Genomic DNA, 9104 nt, shown 5'->3' with positions numbered 1-9104 from the left:
TAATAGTCAGTGTGATTTACGCGTGATTCCGAAATCGTTGACCAATTATTACTGTTATTCGTGAAATCTATGGCGATCGCACGGGCTTTCAACGACCTTGAAATACGATAACGCACGCTAACTGCGGACACGGTAGCTCGAGATAAAAGTTCGAGGAGGACGACGAGTCACTCACAGGGGAGGGGGGGTTCTAAAACGCGCACAAGTGTATTATTATGCGTTTCGGCCGGTAAACGATGAAAGAGGTGACAAATACATTCGATAAGACCCTTCTCATCGTGGTCTAACTAGCCGCACTCACTCGCAATATACGAATATAGGTTACGTACACAATAACGTATAACGCCTGAAATGTTCACCGAGTACGGCGGTCGGTATAGAACGATTTTTTTGGTTTTTTTTTTTTTGGGGGGGGGGGGAGGGTGCGGCGATTCCAATAAAACGCCGAAGCGGATACCTCGTCTCTCCCGCGGCATGCAGACCACTTCGAGTGTACGGATACTGCTCTCGCACGCGGCGCATAATATTTCCATACCCATACGCGTAAGTATGCACGGGTAAGCGTGTGCGCGTTGCGTTCGAATGTTTACGGTTTAACGACAATTGTATACGTAATACTCGCTGTGGGGTTCGCACAGCGGTCGAGTCGTCTGTATATACGCGCAATCCCTCCACGTCGTGGAGGTGAATAATATTATACACGAGAATCTCGTAGTATAATATAATATATACAATATACATATTACACAGTTTTGTAACACACACACACACACATACACACTCACATATATAAATAAATATATATAAATATATATGCATTCGTTTTGTCTCCGCAAGTGCGAACGGATTGTCGGCAGCGGCGGCGCGGGAAACGCGTACGCCTATCGTATGATATATTATTGTGCGACTAGGGGGGGGGGGGGCTTTGATGAAACGTGCGATGCCCGGCCGACTGATTGATGGCCAGTAAATTTGTTCACTGCACGCACGCGGGGACCCGAACACGTCGTCGTCTCTTAACCATAGTATTACATGGTGCAGGTATACATGAGAGTGTACGAGCCGTGATATTTCCTACGAGCGTACACGAACCTGCAGGGCGGCTCGACCGTTTTCCGGGGTCTCACGCATAACAAATATACCTACGATGCATCATATACGTGTATATTGTGCACAGTTCTACGACTAATAATATTAATATATTATATTATTATTATTATCTTTGTGCGCGCGTACGTGTCAGTGTATCCTGGATCGTGTCGTCACGGGAACACGGGGAGGTGGTGGTGGTGGGGGGAGACAATAATGTCCGAAACGCGATTTATCAGTCGGTCGGCCCGATTTGTTTTCCCGGTGCATGATGCGGCTTTTATCGTTCCCATGTCCCATACATACCCGCAACGCGTACATCGTACGATACGTATACACCTACCGATCTCTTGTCCTCGCCGTCGCCGTCGGTGTCTATCCGAAGCGAGCCGCGTGGTGTGATATGACTGGAACACGTGAACGGTTGTGTGTCGAGATGTTTTGTCGAAAAACTCGTGGGATTTGAGCTTCGATGTCGGACAATAATAATACGCTATACGCGACAACCAGGTCGCGTGCGTTTATAAGACAGTCGACAGCGTAATAATAATAATAATAATTATTATTATTATTATTACCATCGTTCGCTCGCTCCACACGTGGACCGCTACGAAAATCTAGAAAAACGTGCCAAACACGCGTCGCATTATACGCCTGGTATTATGGAATTGCTGTTATGTTTACCGAGCTGGTTGAAACGCGTGTCCGGTTTTTGCGAATAGTTTGCCGGCCGCTGAGCGCAATACTTTTCAAACACTATAGGTGGTATCTCGATATTTTAATATATCCGTATAAGCGAGGTTTCGCAGTTCACTATTTATTTTATACGAATTATTAAATTGAGCATATTATATTAATTCTATATTAAGTATGAAGACTATATTGAATTTAAACCTCTAGTTTTTCGAAATGTATTAACGGTTATAAAAATAATTATTTAGGTAATTTGAAGTCGTTAGAAAACAAAATATTTTTTTTAAAAGACGTTCATATTTTTTACTTTTATATTAACGATACAACAATTTTTAATTACACATTTCAAGGCAGAATATTCTTTTGAAAATGTCAACGTATAAAAATAATTCTAAAAACATCAATTTATTGTTCAAGAGAATGAGAGTTTACTTTTATAATAATTACCCAGTACAGTTAGTGCAGCAAATTATTGTCGAATCATTTTTTTTCACACACAAATATATTATGTTTAATTAATTTTATATTATTCACTGACCATGACATGATATTATATATTTAATTGTGTACACTGCACTGAAAAGTATTCATAGTTTTGTGATATTTCACCGAAAAAATAAATAATAATATCTGAGATTTTGGGATAAATTTATTACAATCACTAAATAATTTGCCCTCCGTGAAAAGTCGTGGCAATTACATTTATTTATTATATTTTATCCTTATTGCGTTTCGACTACTTATTTCGTCAATTAATCCGGTTGGTTTATTTTTGAATTCGTTATAAAATCGTACGATACAAAAGAGAAAAATATTTAATGAAATTGTTATTTTTCGCTTTATTGTTATTTAATTTTCAGCGCATTCGAGGAATTTAAATGTTTTAAGACCTGATTCACCCCATGTAATCAAACAATTTGATTCTTACTAAAAACATTTTAATTTAAAACTCCATTCGCCTTTGAAATGATGAGTAGTATAGCTAAATTTTGTCCAAGAGCAGCTTTTTATTGTCGAAGCTCATCTGTTCTAAATATGCCTGCAATTTATACATTTCATCGGGTAGTTTTAATATCAAAATTAATTTATTCGTAATTCTGTTTTTTTAATTTAATATTATTACGTAAAAAAAAAATGTTTGTTACATTTATCATTTTTTATAAAATAACAATAGAATATTAATTATTCACACTTTTTATTTATTATGGTTTTTTGGATTAATATTTCATAAACTTATTTAAATGTATTATATAGATTTTATGTCGAGTTTATTAAAGCATTAAATCTGTTATTGATTTTATGATATTGTGTGTTCTTCAAAATAGGTCAAATTTTCAAAAGTTTACATATTTTATTCCTTATGTATTTAGGAAAATCTACTCAAATTTTAATTTTAAGTAATCATTTTTAGAATTTCTAAAAGCTTGTATGCAAGTTGGAAAAAAATTTATGATATAATAATTTAAAATGTCCAACACTTTACAATCTCAAATCTAAATAAAACTTATCTATAATTTCGGTAATTTTCATAGTGTACACTATATATTTTTTATTGTATGAAATTATAAAGTTGGTTAAGCAATAAAAAGTAAATTTGTAAGTATAAAATACAATTTTATAAAAACTCAATAAACTAATACATAAATATATAAAAAATATATCTATATTATTACAGGGAAAAAATCATTAATTTGTTATTCAATTTTGGAGAGTGAAAATTTAATAAGGATAATTATACTTAAAAAGTATTTTTCTCTTTCTGTATATATATATATATGTGTGTGTGTGTGTGTGTGAGAGAGAGAGAGAGTGAGAGAGAGAGAGAGAGAGAGAGAGAGGGAAAGTATAAGGAAGACCAATATTACATTGCAGATAGAAGTGAATATACTATTAATAAATATAATACAAAAAGAAATACTCAGTTGAGAATTTAAGAGCAGATAAAGATAAGGTTATTGCAGTTAAGATGATTTATATGTAGTAGCAACTAACGACACAAAATAAAAGCAATTCTATATTTTTCTTGTATAAACTTATTGACCCGACTTGATAATGTGTTAGATTATTATACAATACTGTAAAAATATATATTATCATTTTGAATTATTTTCCATTTATATATTTAATACTTTTATAATTTTATATTATATTATATTATTACTGTGATATGAATAATGTCACAGTACTACATAACTACATTTTTAATACCTCTCAATTCAACCTAATCAATTATAAAAATAACTTTTTTTTTGCTTTATTACAATACTGTAAAATATGTTAAAAAATTAAATATATCATTTTAAGTTGTATATTTGTGTTAAAGTTAGGGTAGTAAGGGACACTAGCCCAGTTATCTATACTTAAAAAACATTCTCTTAAACATATTTTGAAATGTTGAAGCCTTAAAGTTGTATCTTTTACCCATTAAAAATAATTATTTACTATAGAAATCATATAATTAATAGTTATTTTATTAAATATTTTTCAATTTTAAAGAGTTGAATTTCTTTTGTGTTCTCACTGTTCCATATTTTTAAATTACCTACATATATATTTATATTATACCTACTAAATAACTAAATATAATTAAATTGAGTATTTCATTGTATTATTAAATACAACTTACAAGTTTATAAGTATTTATTAAACTAATATGTATAACGTAAGTTGAAAGCTTTAAAGAAAATGTAGTAAATATTTGATATAAAATTATCACAATTTAAATTTTAAAGAAGTGAATGCTTAAGCTTGAATTGAAAATTTCGTAGAAAAAATGTGAAATCTAAATGTAAACTAAAATAATGATATGTGGTTCCCTTACATCGAGGATAGTAATTTATTCAGTTGTTATCTCATAAAAATATATTATAGAATGATTTTATTTAAATAAGATATGAAATAGGTAAATAACTAAACATTAAAATTACTAAAAATAGTCTATTTGTCCAAAGTACATTAAACATTGGTCCGACAGTAGATACCATTTCTACTTTAAAACGATGGGAAGTTATAGTATTTACTTATTGAACAAAACAACAAAACATATATATTCTTGCATGGAAATATTCACCTGAAATAGAATCAGCTACGTGTCAAGTTCATTGCGAGATACCGGCATCTATCCGTCCGTAACCACAACTAAATAACTAATAATGTAAGTTAATATTATAGAACACTACAAAAAATAATATTTAATAATATATCAAACCGTGTGCAGAAATGAGATACTTAAAAGAATAAATTCCCAAGTGTATATATATTTTTTTTGTGATTTTTGATTTGGTTGAAATATTGCCAAAAAGTATTGATTACAGAAATATTATCGAATTTTTTTTTGTGTAATATAATTGATAGATAGTATTACGATTGTCTTGTGATATTTTCAATAAGTATACCTACTATCAAAAAATATTAAAAACACAATACATGTATATAAATATATATTTATTCAGTTATGTTATTATGTTTTATTTATACTTAACTATTAACCAATGAAATAATATATTGTAATTGTTTATTAGACGATTAGGGAGATGCGGGGCTGTCCACGTCACACACACACACACGTCTTACATATGCGTTAAAAATATAATCTCCCCCCTCCCCCACCGGTAAGTTAAAATGGATTTCCCCTTAAGCACGTGAAGTCTTAAACAGCGACAGCAAATGCGGTAAATGGTCGCCGCCGACTAATGGTGTTCTGGTTGCCGTAATGGACTTTTTGTGCCAAATCGTGCACGATTTCCGTGTTATCAACGACGACGAACCCAACGCATCGTTCTCAGCGGTCTGAACTGTGCGGACATACCCGGACGGGATGCTATAAACTCGTCCATAAATATACACGAATACACGCGTATTATTAGGACGACGACGATATCCTGTGTCCAGAGATTAAAGTCATCGATACGACTTTGCGTAAGCCGACGTTAAAATAATAATAATATGTAATTGTACACAGTACACACGCGGAAATAAACTGCGTCCGAGTTTCAGTGTGTCGGTGCGTGTGTGCGCGTGTGGTCTCCGTTCGTCCCGGCCAATACTTGTCAACCCGTCAACTCGACGTTTATACTTACGATGACCTCCACCGTCGCCGGGCCGCCTCGGCCAAACGTCGACAAACTATACTATAACGATTGTACCTACGCCGAACTGATACAACAATACTTTACACATTTATTGTTTTGCGTTAATGAGACGCTGTTCCGAGTTATGTCATTACTACGACCAAGTTATAATACTTTTTACGGTTTGCGCATGGCACCGCAATCGTTTTATGAGTGATCATATGATTTTTTGCTACATCTATCGATGTAATTGTCAAGTGATGACGTGTAATATTATAATAATTATTGTTATTTTATTTTCATTCAAATTAATGTCAGCCTTAAATGACTGAAATATAATATTAGATGGGCATACAGAGTGATTCACCAGTCACCGTCATTTTTTCCTACGATGATTAATTTATTTAAATTCCGATTTTTTTCATTTTTTATATATACTTGTACACAGCATATTTTAAAATTTTTGAGATTTTTTGCACTACTTAACAAATGCTCTATAATGATACAAAATTCGGTACCTCAAATGAGAACCCAAAATCTTTTCCGTTTTTATAGTAAATTATGTATTGGATAGATTTTTAAAAACATTTGATGTAACAAATTAAAAATTTGAGTAAAAGTTTCTCAGCTAATAAAAAGTTTATATTATAATTCTTATTAGTAGTTTTACAAGAATATAAAATGTATGTGATATTGGATCTAGTATTATACTTGTATTGTTTTTACAAATTATAAATATTAATCATTTTGATTTTAAATAACCGTAGTTATCATATTTTCCAAAATAATAATCACAAACCTATATTCTTTGTACTCAAAGTTATATAATCGAAAATTACTCTTTTGCATTTTTTTTTTTCTAATACATTAATATTTTCAAAAATATCATCTGCTAAATAATTCAAAATATGAAACAGTGCTCTTATTAAAAAAAAAAATAAACAGAAGCTATTTTTTCTATTGGAAATTCCTTTAGACTAAAATAGTACAAAAAATTTCAAGATATTAATTATATTTTAAATAATTTTAATATTTTTAAAAATTCAAAAACTCAGATTTTGAATAACTACATAATTTTGAAGAAAAATTGAAGGTAAATATGCTTGGTATATCAATTTGTGTATACCAATTTATTTACCTGCCATGCGATTACTGCGGTACATAAGTATATAATATTATGTTTTTATTATTGCGTATCAAACTTATACACTCGGTAGCGTTCGACATTTCGGGTCACGAAAGTATTATGGAAATAATAATCCTGTGAAATGGTTTCCGCATATTATCTTTCGTATACAAGCTCCAACTTCCGCCTACACACAACACTAGTTTTTTTCGATATAATATTGTAGTAGTATAAAGTACCGCCGATGATGATCGTATACTGCTTCTATTTCCTCGTTTTTTTTCAATCTAAATATTCAAAGATAATATTTTTTTAAGAAATGTGTTTTTTTTATTATTTATATTCAATTTGCGTAAAGTATCGAGATAATATCGTTTGTATTTGGTTTTAATTTTTTTTTTTTTAGACTTTAGAAATATAAATGCCACACATAGTAATTTCATACAAATACATTATTTTTTAGTAAGTGTTATAACATAGCATCATATGCAAAAGTATTTATTTTTACTTTGAGCACATTATCGTACAATATTAAATAAATGCTAAATTACATACAGGTTTTTCTAGTCAATATAATATTTAACTTAAACTCTTTAATGAATTCTTGAACCCTAAGTTTTTATTTCTGAAATTCATAATAAACTGCCTTTTAATGGTGTTTTATTGTAGGTACAATATATAATACTTGAATAATTATAAAATTAATTAAGTACGAATTATTATAACTAGCATGGAAATTCAATTCCTGTAATAATGTCTTGTAAAAGTTTTTTTTTCAAAATTATGAATTTATCATAGCTATTAACAAACAAACATTGCCAATTTACGAAAAAATAAAAATTTATTTGAAACAGAGTTTTATACTGCTTACGTGTCTAATAATAATTATTATTGGTGCATTCCTTTAGAGAGCGTCTGTATAATGCAATCGGTTAAAACTATTCAAACATTGTTGCTTAAGTTTTGTCTGCATTTTGTAACCTTAGTATTTACATTTAGATTCCTTTATTATTATTAAAATAAACCATTAGAATTTCATCAAAATCTAGTAATTTAGGCTAAAATTTCTGTTAAATACTATGAATAGTTTAGATTATACTGGTTATTTAAAAACTACTTCTTGAAATTTATAAGTTACATTCAAAACTTCACATATAAAATATCTTTAGTGTAGTAAATTCTATACATTATTATATATTGTGTTTAACTCTTAATATTGGTTTTAATCTATAGAACAGTGGATATCACTAAAATTTCAATAATTTAAAAAAAACTCACTGGAATTGTATGAAACATATATTATATATGTACAATAGACTTCCGGGTATAGCATAGTAGACAACTCAGTAAAAATATTCATATGATTATTTAAGAAGAGCCATAAAAAGACATTGGCAAAAAAAAATATTGTGTAATATGAAATCAAAATGTAATCAGATGTTTTTGTAGTTGTATGATATAATCAAATAAACTTAACAAAAAAAAAAATGTGTACAGGTACAAATTATACGTTTATACTCTTACTGAAAATGAAAATGAATTATAATATCATTATAGTTATTGCAGTAGTTTTCTTTCGATGGGGTAACAAACAAATTATATAGAAAAATAATTAATCACTAAGTATATTGTACATAATATGTTCCTAACAACCCTTAAAAACGTAGTTTTTAATGGTGAGATAAATCGTAATTTCCGCCACACTGCATCCCTATTTCCTATTATTGTGTATTAACATTATGCAAAACGGCACAGTGGAAGGTTTAAGATTTTATCGTGGAAATTTATATAGAAATACACGTTTTATAAATAGTTGCTTTAAAAAAAAATAAATAAAAATTACATAAATATTAATCAAATGAAATACCGTATTATTCGTAGAATTTAGTAAAAATCAATGTATAAAACCGATTTATTTATCTATATTATGAGCGGTTAACAGAAATTGATTATGCCAGTTTTTCAGAGTTTTTTTTTATACTGATACTTCATAAGATTCATAGTACTTCACAAAATGACGAGACATATTACATTAGATTCCTGGTATTACTTTAAAGAAAGTATTCGGTGTACTATACTACTGTATTTGTACAAAATAAATTATTTTAAAATTGAAATAATTCAAC

Source organism: Melanaphis sacchari, unplaced genomic scaffold (genome assembly GCF_002803265.2).
Source record: "Melanaphis sacchari strain LSU unplaced genomic scaffold, SCAv2.0 Contig0_pilon_pilon, whole genome shotgun sequence".
Classification (NCBI taxonomy): Eukaryota; Metazoa; Arthropoda; class Insecta; order Hemiptera; family Aphididae; genus Melanaphis; species Melanaphis sacchari.
The sequence above is the reverse complement of the archived record's forward strand: the minus strand, read 5'-3'. Positions refer to the sequence as shown.